The sequence below is a fragment of the Hevea brasiliensis genome, chromosome 17 (genome assembly GCF_030052815.1).
Source record: "Hevea brasiliensis isolate MT/VB/25A 57/8 chromosome 17, ASM3005281v1, whole genome shotgun sequence".
Lineage (NCBI taxonomy): Eukaryota > Viridiplantae > Streptophyta > Magnoliopsida > Malpighiales > Euphorbiaceae > Hevea > Hevea brasiliensis.
In genome coordinates this window covers 23159764-23173496 of record NC_079509.1, presented here as the reverse complement: position 1 = coordinate 23173496, position 13733 = coordinate 23159764, and the positions used below count along the sequence as shown (strand labels likewise).

Below are 13733 nucleotides of genomic sequence, written 5' to 3'. Positions count from 1 at the left end.
TAATTTCAAATAATATTAATTTAAATAATGAGATTACATAGCTAAATTTATATGAAAGAAAATTATTTATAAAATTAAGAAATAAAATAATTTTTAAAATGTATTCTATAGTTTAGTGCAATATTATTAAAAATTTTTTATTTCTTTATATTGATATCCTAAAATTTTATTTAATACAAATAATTTTAAAACTTATTTGATATGTTTAATAAGTATTTTTATTCTTTTAAATTGTAGGCTATATTATATATGTTATAAGTACATTATAGATTAAATATAAATACAAATTTAATAATGTATTTTTAATTAATTAATATTAATTATATAATTCATACTTCAAGTAGTTAATTTTTTTTTCTTCTTTTCCTTCTCCTATTTTTTTTTATCATTTTTATTATTTTAAAAATTTAAAACATGACAACTTAAAATTAATACTAACGGAATATAATTTTTCATATAAATATATACAAAAATATAGTTAGGTTTTCTTACAACCTTATGGTTAAAATCAATAATCTAACTAAGATTTACTAAAAAAAAAAAAAATGGTTCATGCACATAAGAATATTAACAAATTATAATTAATATAAATTTAAACTAAATAGATTCAAGAAAATTAAAATCTTATACAATTACATATAAAATGTAATTTTTATGTAAAAATGATATTAATTTTCTTAAATATTATAGGATGCATCAATATTAAATATAAAAAAAAGAGAAAAATCAATTTATATTAGCTTATATAAATATTATTAAATTTGCAAGAATATTGATTTCATTTAACATTAGCAACAATAACAAAATCGTAGTGATTGTATTCATGTGCAACTGTCCACATAAGAATAATACTTGTGATATATGAAAATTCAAAAAATTTAAACATTTATAAATAAATTTTGCCTGTTGGAGGAAAAAAGATACACAAAAATGTAGGAAAGAAAAAAAAAATCACATTATAAGTTAAAATTAATTAAGCTTCACTCTTATTATATGAAAATAGAGTGTGTAAATGTAAAAGCTATCAATTACTAATATTAAAAAAAAAGTACAACTTTATAACAAATAAAATACTTGTCATTGAATAGAATTAAAATTTTATATATATTGAGATAAAAACAAAATTTTTTATTTGATTAAATAGTTAATTTTTTTAATATTAATTCTATAATTATGTTAATTAAATATTTTTTAATAATAATTTTATAATTTAATATTATAAATTCGTAAATATTTAGAATAATTTAAAAAAAATTAATATAAATAAGATTCAATATTTAATGTTGTTCATTAATTTGATTGTAATAAATTAAATAATTTTCAATGAAATAATAATAATAAGATTTTTAGTATATCATATGATTACTATTAAAATTTTAATTTATATTAATTATAATAATATTAAAAATTAAAATTATCTATAAATTTAGTAATAAATAAGTCATCGCCGAAAATTATTAACGACAAATTTATATAAACTTGTTTCTTACTATTAAATGGATAAGGCGTCACTAAAACATATTAGCGACAACTTTATATAAAATAGTTCCTTACCGTTGAAAGTATTAGCAATAAATTTTCTGTCACTAGACATGATTGGAAAAGGATTTTCGCCACTAATTTATATTGTTAGTGACATATATATACTATTGTCACTATGGAAACGTTTTTTTTTTGGTATTTTTATAAATAATATAAATCATGAAGGACATTATTGACAATATTAATATCCCCTTTATAGAATTATATATTCTATATTATAGATTAATAATATTTTTTATTTTTTACTCAATAATAATTTTTTATTTTAATTAATTACTTTTTATCAAATATTATATTTAACTAAAATTAAGTATAAGTAGTAAAAAAATTTTAAATTTATATGAATTTTAAAATTAAAAATTTTAAATTTATATAAATTTTAAAATTAATTTAACTAATAAAATTATTATTATAATTAATTTGAAAAATGAAAGGTACTTTTGACAAATCAAAGTCATATATATATATATATATATATATATATATATATATATATATATATATATTTTTTGTAGATTATAGATTTACATAATATTATTTAAATAATCTTATTACTCTTGGAAAATATTATTTAATTACTTATTCAACTCTCAAAATTTTTACAATCAATTTTAAATATACAAATCAAAAAATAATAAAATGTATTAATTAGTAATATTATATTTAAAATAAATTGAATATTTTAATGAAAGTATATTTTTTATGTTTTATTTTACTTTTTATTTATATATATATTTTAATTATTTGGGATATTAATGCAAGTTTATACCAACAATTATTTCTTTTAATACACACATATATAATGCATTTAGGGATGTATATTTTAATAATTTATATAATATTAAATATAAATATATTAATTTAAATAATAAAAATTAAAAATTAATAAATCTACGTATAAAAAGCATGGCCTTTAGCTAATTTTAATTATAAGGATGCCCTTACCAAGCCCATAATTTTCTTAGGAGCACAAGGAAGGAAATAAGTACACCCATGTATTGGCTTAAGGTCCATGACATGAGGACCCAAGTGGTAGAGGCTTAGAGCCTTGAGTAGTTAAAGCCCTATAAGTTTTTTAATACAACTTAAAGGAGTTGATGATAAGCTGGTCATCTATTATTATTCAAAAACTAATTTGTAGAAAAACACTTTTAGAAAGCAGAAAACTTTTGATCTCTTGGGTGTAATTTTCGAGTAAGAAACTTGATGCTTTTTGGTGCAACAAAGGTGTTCTTCTTCTTGTGTTTGATAACAAAGTGATTTGGGGCATATATATATATATGCCATTTTTAATTTTCTACACTCAAAGATCAGGGAAACTCCCACCAAACGATAGGCTACCTTGGAGAGGAGACTTTGCCCTTGGCAATGGTAAACTTCCAAATGTGAGTTTCTTTATTTCTTTCTTTCTCTACACTATAATGTAATTCTCAATCTAGACCTTTTTTTTTCCAAGAACAAAAATGAAAAGAAATATTTAATATCTTTTATGAACTTTGCATGCATATATGTAGGTGACCTTGTTGGGAGATATACTATGGCGCAGGAGACATGGATTGCAATGGATTGCCAATGGCTTTTACAATTAGAACCCTATCATGGAGTGCTATTATATTGCTTATAAAAGGAGTTAGAAGTCGCTGGAAAGATGGAAAATGTGTGTGTTGGTATCAAATGGGGCACAAATTATTATATATGATTAAAAACTATGGTCTTAAGAACTATGGTCTGATCTAGTTTTCACAACTATAGTCGGTGATAGTGAAGTTGAATGGAGGAGTTTTGATGAGAGAGAGAGAGATATATATAATTGAAGTTATTTTAAAAGGAGAGAGCAAAGAGAGTGGGAACTTAATTAAGTTATTTTAGAGTGAGAGAGAAAAAATAGAGAGAGAAGATATTATCGCTGAAAATTCAATATGAAAACATACTATCGCTGGAAACATACTATCATAAAAGATTTTTCTGAAACAAATAGAGAAGCGAAGATTTTCCCACTGATATTGAGAAAAAATAGAGCTTTGCTTGAAATTCAACAGGGTGAATTTTACTATATTTCTTGTTTATTTATTTTATTTTATTTTATTATTATTTTTTTGCTGTCTTGAAAAATTACTCACACAAATATATGCTTCTAAAGTAGGACAAAAGAATAAAAAAAAGAGCTCAGCAACTCCAACTAATTTGTTTTACGAAAATATTTTTCTGTAAAATATTTTTCATATTTTCTGAAGTTTGAGGCACTTAAAAAAGTTGATCAACAGAAAATATTTTCCTAGTTAAAAAAAATCAAGTCACTTCTAAGGAAAATGACTTCCATTTTCAAAAGATGAAGTCATTTTCTATTTTCTAAACTTTGATAACTTTATTAAAATGTGAACATACTCATATATACATGAAATAAATATATATCATTAATTTAACATTACAACCAAATAAAGAAAAATATTTTCATAGAAAATATATTTTTTGAAAAATTTTTTCATAGAAAATGTTTTTTTAAAAATTTTTTTCTATAGAAAATATTTTTCATATACAAGTTATTTTCCGTGAAACAAACGATGTGTGAGGTTTTTTTTTTTTCCTACTTTTAGATTTTGTTCTGTCTCCTTTTTAGTTTTCGTTTTTCTTCTATATTCCTTTTTAGAGTAACTTGCAATGGATATGTAGATGATGAATTTTTCTTGGAATTCAAATAAAGAGAATTAACACAGTTTTACATCTATGCAAGGAATTTCTATGAAATAGAGTACATTTATGTTATGGAGACATAAAAATAATAATACAAAGAAAGGGAGAGAGTAATCCAACTACAGAAGAAGCCAAAATTATACCATTCAAAATAATAACCCACAACAACCGTTTGGATATTAGTGTCTCCTTTGTATCAAATTACAGAATCTCTGCTTTTCAAAATGAAAGATAAGATTCTTAGCATGGAGGATGAAGCATATCTACTTCATGAGAAAATATCGAAAAATTCTAAAATAATCAACAGGATGAGCAACTGAAATAATTTCAGGCTAATGAAATAAAGCAAAAGCACCAGCATGGCATGGGGCCACATAATTATTCAGGAATAGTAAAAGCTAAGATGATCTCATTAAGAATTCAATATCTATATTAGATAAAAAAAAAAAAAAGCCAAAGTTCATGAATCGGTGACAGCATTTGAGAAGAAATTTTTGAGTATAAAAAGAAGGGGGAGAAAGTTTTTAAAATTTTCAGAAAGGGAATAGTTAGGAATCTTGAAATAAATCAACATATGTACACAAAATTTAGAATTATCACTAAAAAAAGATATAGATTAGCAACCGATCGGTTGCTAATCCATTAAAATCGGTTATTAATCGATTTAGTAACTGATTTAGCAATTAATTTAGTGTATTATAAAGAAACTAGTTGCAAATAGTAACCGACAACCAAATCGATTATTAAATTAATTAAATTAAAAAAAATAAAACTTTTAGCAAGAAAAATATTAGTTGCTAGTAGCAATTGACAGTTGTAAAAATTTGGTATCTTTAATTTTGTAATTTTGTAACCATTTTATAAATCAATTGCTATTTACTATTAATTTAGTAACCAAAAAGTCGGCTGCTAATTTAAAAAATTATTAAAAAAATTAAATTTCTAAATAACAAATAAAAAATTTAAATAAATAAATGGTTTAAAAATTACTAAAATAATAAATTATTAATAAAAAATTAGTACTAAAAAATTAATATAAAAATATTATAAAAAATTACAAAAAATAACTATTATAAAAAATATTAAAAAAAACTAAATATAAAAAGATATTTATAAAATAAATTGCTAAAAAAATAATTTACTAACAAAAAATATATTTGTACAAAAATTTTTATTTTATGCAAAATAATAAATTAAATAAAAAAGATGAGGAAGAAAATGATGGTAAAGAAAACGAAGAAGAAAATATATGATAAAGAAAAAGATGAAAAAGAAAATAGATTAGAAAAAAATGATGAAGAAAATATATTAAAAAGGAAAAAATGATAAATAAAATAGATGAGAATAAAAAAAAAGACGAGGAAAATGAGAGAGAAGAGAAGAAAGAGAGAGAGAAAAACAAGTAGCAGGGAAAGAAAATTAGTAGTGATTTATATAAGCGAATTAATAACCGATCTTAGTAACTGATTGTCGGTTAATAATTACTTTTAAAAATTGGATGAGAAATTTTTGGGAAAAAATTTTGCAACCGATTCGCAATCAGTTACAAAATCGTTGCAGTTTCAATCAGTTACAAAAATCACTTGTTGTTGGTAACCGATTAGCAAATCAGTTGCAAATCAAAATAAAAAAAAATAGGTATAAATTTTTGGGGTTCAAAATCAATTACTATTCGCAAACAATTTTAATTGGTTGCAAAAATTGAGTGTTGTTAGCAATCGATTCACAAATCGGTTGCAAATAAAAAAAAAAGAAAATAAAAAATTAAGCGAAAATTTTTGAGAGAGAAAAATCGGTTGCTATTAGCAACTGATTTAAATTGATTGCAAAAATCGATTGCAAATAAAAAAAAAACAAAAATTTAAGTGAAAATTTTTAGGTAAAAAAAATTTAGCAACCAATTTGCATTTGATTGTAAAAATCGGTTGCTATTAACAATCGACAAGGAATCAATTATAAATAATAACTGATTTTAGCAATCGATTTATAATCAGTTGCTATTAACAACTAATTTTTGCAACCGATTGTAAATCAATTGCTAATTTTAAAGCCAATTAAAATAATTATTTAATTTAGCAATCAATTCTCTAAATCAGTTGCTATTAGCAATTAATTTTAAAATCGATTGCTACTAGCAATAGATTTTAAGATCAATTTTTTAATTGGTTACTAATTATATATTTAAAATTTTTTAATATCAATTAACAATCGATTTAGTAATTAATTATAAATCGATTGTTAATAGTAACCAAATTTAATAACCAATTATAAAATCAGTTGCTCATAGTAACCGATTCTTGAATCGATTGCTAAATTTTTAAAAATTAACTAATTTACTAAAAAAACTGAAATCATAAATCGATTACAAAATTTATTATAAATAATAACCAATTTCAGTCAGTTGCAAAATTAAGTATTTTTTATAGTGTATAGATACCTTGCTTTTGGGTATCATTCAAGTTTCTTAGCATAATTAATATAAAAGCTGATAGCTCATATATATATATATATATATATATGTTGGATTGAATGAAAGCCCGATATGTGATAATTTATGGTGATAAGTGTCAAAATAAGTTGATGATAAGACTTGAACTCAAAACTTCTTTTCTTTTCTTTATTATAAGATTGCCCAAACTACCTTAATTAAATATGTGTAATGTTACGATTAAACTTGAATATTAAAATTTTTTGTGGAGTTTGAAAATATGTAACATTATACATATGATATGAAAGTTTGAGATTTCATGAGTAGAAATTAATAGTATTTCAATTACTCTAGTAATCAATTTTGATATCAAAATTTTGAATTTTAATATATTTCTTTAACAATAGTAACATTTATTGTATATATTTAGAAATTTTAGTTCTGTGGTATGTTGGATTATATTATTTTTTTATTTTTTTTTATTATTACTGATCTATTTATTCTTTTATTACTATTATGAGTTAATAAACATGCATCATTTATGAAATTAACTTTTTTTTTTTTCATAAGTCGGAGTTTTCAACCATATTTTTACTGTTATTGTTTAGTTCCTAAAGATATCTGAATTAGAAAATATTTGTTAAAAAATTAAGGTGAATAGTTTTATTAATATATATGATTGAACTTTCATTTATTTGCAATTATTAAGAATTTTCTTTTAATTAAGTTTGTTGTTAAGAATTAGTTATTTTATCTGAATTTGTAGACTAATTCAATTAACTATTTTTTTATACTTAGACATAAAAAATCACAAGTTATTTTCTCCATGAAGAAGCTAATTAGCGTCTAACATTAACAATGTCTAGCAATTATTTTCAAATACATAGATACATCATTTGATTGGAAAACAAAAACTAAATGCAAATAATTGAACATTGGAAAACACAGATCATCAAGCATTGAACTTGAAGAGCCTTAATTCTGTGAAAGTCCGAATTTGGACAACAGAGGAATATTGTCCACCAGAAAATAGTAGCAACTGGTGAGGCTCATCTCTACAATGTAAAACCATCTTCGTCGCCAGTATGGGTTTATGTATAAAATTGCTGCTATTCCTAGTAACACCATGATGTAAGACACCACAAAGCTCACATAGAAAGCATCCATGTCCATGAAGCCATTATCTTCCTTTTCTTCTGTTGAAGTCCTTGATGATGATGGAAATGTGTTATTGTAACTCTTCAATGGCAGTCCACAAAGGTAAGGATTTTCCTCATAGCTACTTTGATCAAATGTTGAAAATTGTGCAACCATCTCTAGTGTTTTACCAGATAGATTGTTGTATGCTACACAGAATACCTCTAGAGAATATAGTTGATTAAGTTGAGGAGGAATTTTCCCTTCTAAATTGTTATAAGAAAGATCCAAACTCTCAATTTGCCTTAGGTTTGAAAATGTTGGTGGGATTGCTCCGATCAATTTATTGTGTGACAAATTCAACACCTTGATCATACTAAGATTTCCAATTTCAAGAGGAATCTCACCTGTCAAATTATTACAAGAGAGATCGATTCCAGAAAAATAACGAAGGATGCTTGCTTGGTAAAAATAGGAAGAATTCTTGGTTGTAAACTCCACAGGCCGTTGTACATAAACATTGGAGAATTCTTGTACGTAAATTCCCCAGGCTGTTGATGTTGTCCGTTAGGAGCATAAGTAATAATTGGAGCAAAAGTAATAGGAGCAGGATTAGTTGAAGCTTCTCGCTGATTGTACCAATTACTACTACTGCAACTTAGGCAATGAGGAATATGACCAGAAAAATTGTTATGAGAAAGATCTATCAAGCTTAACTTATCCAACTTGCATAGCTGAACTGGGATTTCACCTTCAAGATGATTATGACTCATGAGAATATAGCCCAATGGAATCTCGCCAATCCATTTTGGAATGCTTCCTACTAAATTATTATGTCTGAGATCTAACATCAACAATGAAGGGCAATTATAGAATGAATCCATTAACAATCCTTGTAGCTTATTTTTAGATAAATGGACTTCTGCTATATCTGGAGAACAGAAATTGGATGGTAAACTTCCAAAAATGTAGTTCTGCGAAAGATTCAAAATTTCGAGAGAAGACTTATTCCTCATCCAATTAGGGATCTTACTAGAGAGATAATTATCACTAACATCCAATATCTGAAGAAAAGGCATGTTTCCCAACCACCATGGGATTCTACCAGATATGTTGTTATGACTAAGATCCAACACTTGTTAAAAAGAGCTATTAGATAAGCTATATGGGATGTTGCCAGTAAATTGATTGCCATCCAAGTGTAACTCAACCAGATCTCTTAAGTTAGAGTTTTCAGAAAACATTTGGCCTTGCAAACTGTTGTTTGAAAGTATGATTTCACATAATGAGACGCAATCCATGGTTAAGTGCTCTGGTATACTACCTGACAATCTATTGTTGGATAGGTCTAAGCTTTCCAATAAGCTCATATTTCCAAATGAAGAGGGAATACTAACATTGAAACCATTTCTTGACATGTTTACATATGCCAATCTTGGCAGTTGTGTTCCTATCTTTGGTGAAATATAGCCATGGAAGCAATTGCCTGAGATATCCAAGTATGACAAATTCATATGAGGATGAAGTGGTAATTGGAGAGGCCCTGAGAGACAATTGTTGACTAAGTCCTTCTAGTTTTGTGTCGTTCTGTAGCAACCAAGATGGAAACCCTTCTCTCATTTGAATGTGCGACAGATCAACAACTTGTAGGTTATGCTGATGATAGAGGAATTTGGGGAATGCTCCACAATATCCATGACTAGATAAAACAAGCATCTCTAATTGAAACATTGGGTTCAAATATTGATGATCTATTTCTGTAAATATTATGTTACCTGAACTTTCTAAGTGCTTGAGTTTTGAATGGTTGAAAAATGGACCTAATGAGATTGAGATTTGGAAGGAATTGTTTGAGAGGGATAAGTATTGAAGGTTTGCTAAACTCTTAAGGGAAGATAATGAGATATTTCCAATAAAGTGATTATAAGAGAGATGCAATCATTGAAGAGAAGTCAAATTTGCTAGATACAAAGGTAAGCTACCACTGAGATCATTGTAGCTAATATCTAGCATCTAGAGATGTTTTAATTCACATATACCTGAAAATTATTCATTTATAAAAACTTAAACTAAAATCTCTAATTAAGATGAAAGATATATAAAATAGAGAAAAATTATATCCATTTTACCTTGGTTCATAGGTATCATGCCGCTAAGTCCACACTTCATCAAAGATAATGTTTTAAGGGAGGATAAAACTCCAATTGTTCATAGAAAGTTGCCGCTTACAGTAGAATAATCCAAATACAAGTGTTCTAAATTCTTCAGATGTGGCAAGCCTATAATAATAATAATAATAATAATAATAATAATAATAATAATAATAATAATAATAATAATAATAAATGAGAGGGGATAATAATATATTAATCTTTGTTATTAAGTTTAATTGGCTTGTATAGTGGAACCGTTTTTTAGTGTAAAAGAGAGATATTGGAAAAGAAATTTACCTTGGATTGGTAGGGTGCATTTCAGTTCAAACAAAGATAAAAGCTTAAGAGAAGTGTCACGACCCAACCTATGGGCTGGACCGGCACTAGGACCTGAGCCAGCCTAAAGCTCCCGATGTCCGTAGTAGGCCTAACTATTCCTTAATCCAACTCTAAGGCCCATTTGGGCCCAATTTCAAGAATTCAACCGGACAGAGTCCAGCCATAAAATGGACCTTTCAATGGGGAGTTTTTGACTTACCCTACCTGTAAACACAATATATAATCAATTGGGGAGCTCAGCTCACCCTCCACATACTCAAATTTCATAAAAATAAATGGGAGCTCAGCTCCCTCATCCAGTTCATCAAACATGCATAAAATATTAAGTTTACAGGTCCAAAATAACAATTTATATTACAGACCTAAATCAAATAAATATTACTAACACATGCGGAAATTTTAAGAGTTAACAGGTCTATACAAACATAAATAAGCAACCTGCGAGGGAGAAAAGCAGGTTAACCTCAAAAATATCCTCCTATGACCTGGAAAAATATTGAACAGGAGTGAGCGTTCAACTCAGAGAGTAAAATATCAATTTTAACCATAATCTCTATAACTATCTAAAACTAATGCATCCTGTAGAGTGAAATGCAACATCAGCAATAATTTCACATCATAACAGCAAAAAGGTAATTTGGAGCACTCACACACCCAGTAATATCAATCATAATGTATGGGAGCTGATCCCCTATACAGCTCTCTTAATCCAACCTGTCCAGCGAAGAACTCAGCTCGGACTTCCACTTAAATAACCAAATCGGGGTCCCAGCGAAGAACTCAAGCCGTGTCTACCCTGAAGGACTGGGTCCCAGCAAAGATCTCAAGCCGTGTCTACCCGTCCTATCCATAGTCAACACCATATCACACGCATGCCAATGCATGCACACTCCTCCAAATTACCACAACGACATTCATAGCACTTTAACAGTTGTGAATGCAACATAAAACGTGCCTAGAATTTAACTACATAGATACATACATATAAGTGATGCATGGGCATGCTTAAATATATAATAATATCGAAATTACAATTAAAATTAATATTTTACTCACAAACCTGATAGCAATCACTGTGGCAGCTGGACGGAGGAAGAAGGCTATCCCGGCTCAACTGACAATTTTATTATAATCATTTAATAAATTTGACTCAATACAAACTAAGAAAAGACTAAATACATCCTAAGTCGTGCCGAAAATCTAGCAAAGTCTCCCCTATACCTAGGACCTACCCAACCTGCAAAAAGGCTTAAAACGCACTTCTATATTCACAATTCATACACTCACAACTCAATCACATCACACAGCCCCTCCTGGGCCCATCCAAACAGTCATCAATCACAATATGTAAATTTACAGTTTAGTCCTTATAATTGATCATTTTTGCAAAAACTGTCCACATAAGCTCTAAAAATTCTAAAACTTTGCTCCGCGGTCCTTAGCAATACTACTAGGCTATTGCAAAAAGAATCATAATTTTCTGAGCTACCACGAATATTTTATGGATTTTTAATCCCATTTAAGCACTAGAAAATTATGAAAAAGCAAGGTTCGGGTTTACCTTTGCCGATTCCGACTCCGGGGACGCGCTCAAGACATCTCACAATGGTGGGGTAGCCAAAATCTCGATCTAATTCGGAGACTTTTTTGGTAGTCGGTCTGTCTAGCTGGAAATTCACAGACCCAGACAACTGTCGAATTTCCACGATTTGAAGATACCTACACGAAGCCCACAACACGGGGGTTAGTACATAAATTTTACGAAATTTTCTAAGCTCATTTAATACTCGAAAAAATACTACGAAGTTCCGTGGGACCCACCGAAAAACGGTGTCGAAAAATTTGAAATTTATATCGCCGCAAAGCTCTCGACGAGTGGAGAGCTCTGGTACTCTCGGTTTTCTCGTGGGGTTCACGGTTTGTGAGAAATCTAGCCCAAAAGTCAAAATGGACTAAAACTTCCCGGATAAAAATTGGACAAACTGCTCGATGGATTTCGGTGATCTTGGTGTCTATGGAAAGCACTCGAGGAGTAGATGGGTTTAGACACAAGACCCGGCCTGATTAGTGGCCGGATTGGTCAGATTTTGGTCGGGAAGACGAAGCGTCGCGAGCACAGGGGAGGCGTTCGTTCGCGTTTTCTGGCCGCCTGGAGTGTCGGCCGGCCGTAGGGAGGTGGTGGGGCGGCGCACTGGCGAGCTGGGGTGGCTGGAGAGGCGGCGAGGCGGTGAGGGGAGGAGGGAGGAGAGAGAAAACGAGAGAGAAAGAGAGAGGGGTCGGGACGCTTGCGGGAATGAAGAAAAAGGAAGAAGGAGCCGGTCCGATTCAACCGGTCCGATCCGGTCCAGTTTGATTCAGTCGGTTCGATTTAGGATACAAAATTTTAAAATTTTACTTTGCCTTGGAACCGAAAACAAGGCCCAAAAATTCCGAAAAAAATTCTAGAAAATTCAAAAAACTTTGTAGACTCCAAATATATTTTTAGTTTTACCACGTGCTCTTTAAATAAATTTCTAAAAATCATCAAAGTTTTATATTTTCGGGAAATCAAACCCGATTTCGAAAATCCAAACAATTTCAAATAATTTCCTAAAATTAAATAAAATTAAAACATCAATATTTGCCCAAAAATAATAAATAAAAAAATTAGGGGTGTTACATTCTTCCCCCCTTACAGAAAATTCGTTCTCGAATTTTACACAAGGCAGAATAAAATACAGGATTACACATTGAACAGATAAGGGTACTTGCTACGCATATCCCGTTTTGACTCCTAGGTGCACTCTTTCACTGACTGGCTCCTCCACAAAACCTTAACCATAGGGATCTGTTTTGATCTTAGCTGCCTCACTTGGTAGTCCACTATGGCTACAGGTTGCTCCTCAAACGTCAAGTTTTCTTTTAGCTCTATTACATCCGGCTGTAGTACATGAGAAGGATCAGGAATATATTTCCTGAGCATAGAGATGTGAAACACAAGATGAACATGAGAAAGGTTGGGTGGTAGCTCCAACCAGTAGGCAACTGCTCCAACTTTATCAGTAATCTCAAAAGGTCCAATATACTGAGGTGCCAACTTGCCCTTCTTTCCAAATCGCATGACTCTCTTCATCGGAGAAACCTTCAGGAATATATAGTCACCTACAGCAAACTCCATATCCCTCCATCTGGGGTCTGCATAACTTTTCTGCCTACTGAAAGCAATTTTCAATCGTTCCCTGACTAAAGGAACTATCTCTGAAGTGTACTGCACTAGGTCTACATCATGCACCTTTGCTTCTCCCATCTCCATCCAACACAGAGGAGACCTACACTTTCTTCCATATGGCGCCTCATAGGGTGCCATCCCTATGCTAGAATGGTAACTGTTGTTGTAGGCAAACTCCACCAAAGCTAGCTGATCATCCCATTGACCTCCAAAATCCAAAACACTCATGCGAAGC

The 13733-nt window shown here is 29.1% G+C and overlaps 1 pseudogene; it reads right to left on the bottom strand.

Moving 5' to 3' along the window:
* Window positions 1-7986: 7986 nt before the first annotated feature.
* Window positions 7987-13447, bottom strand: LOC110638769 (cuscuta receptor 1-like; annotated as a pseudogene).
* Window positions 13448-13733: the final 286 nt, after the last annotated feature.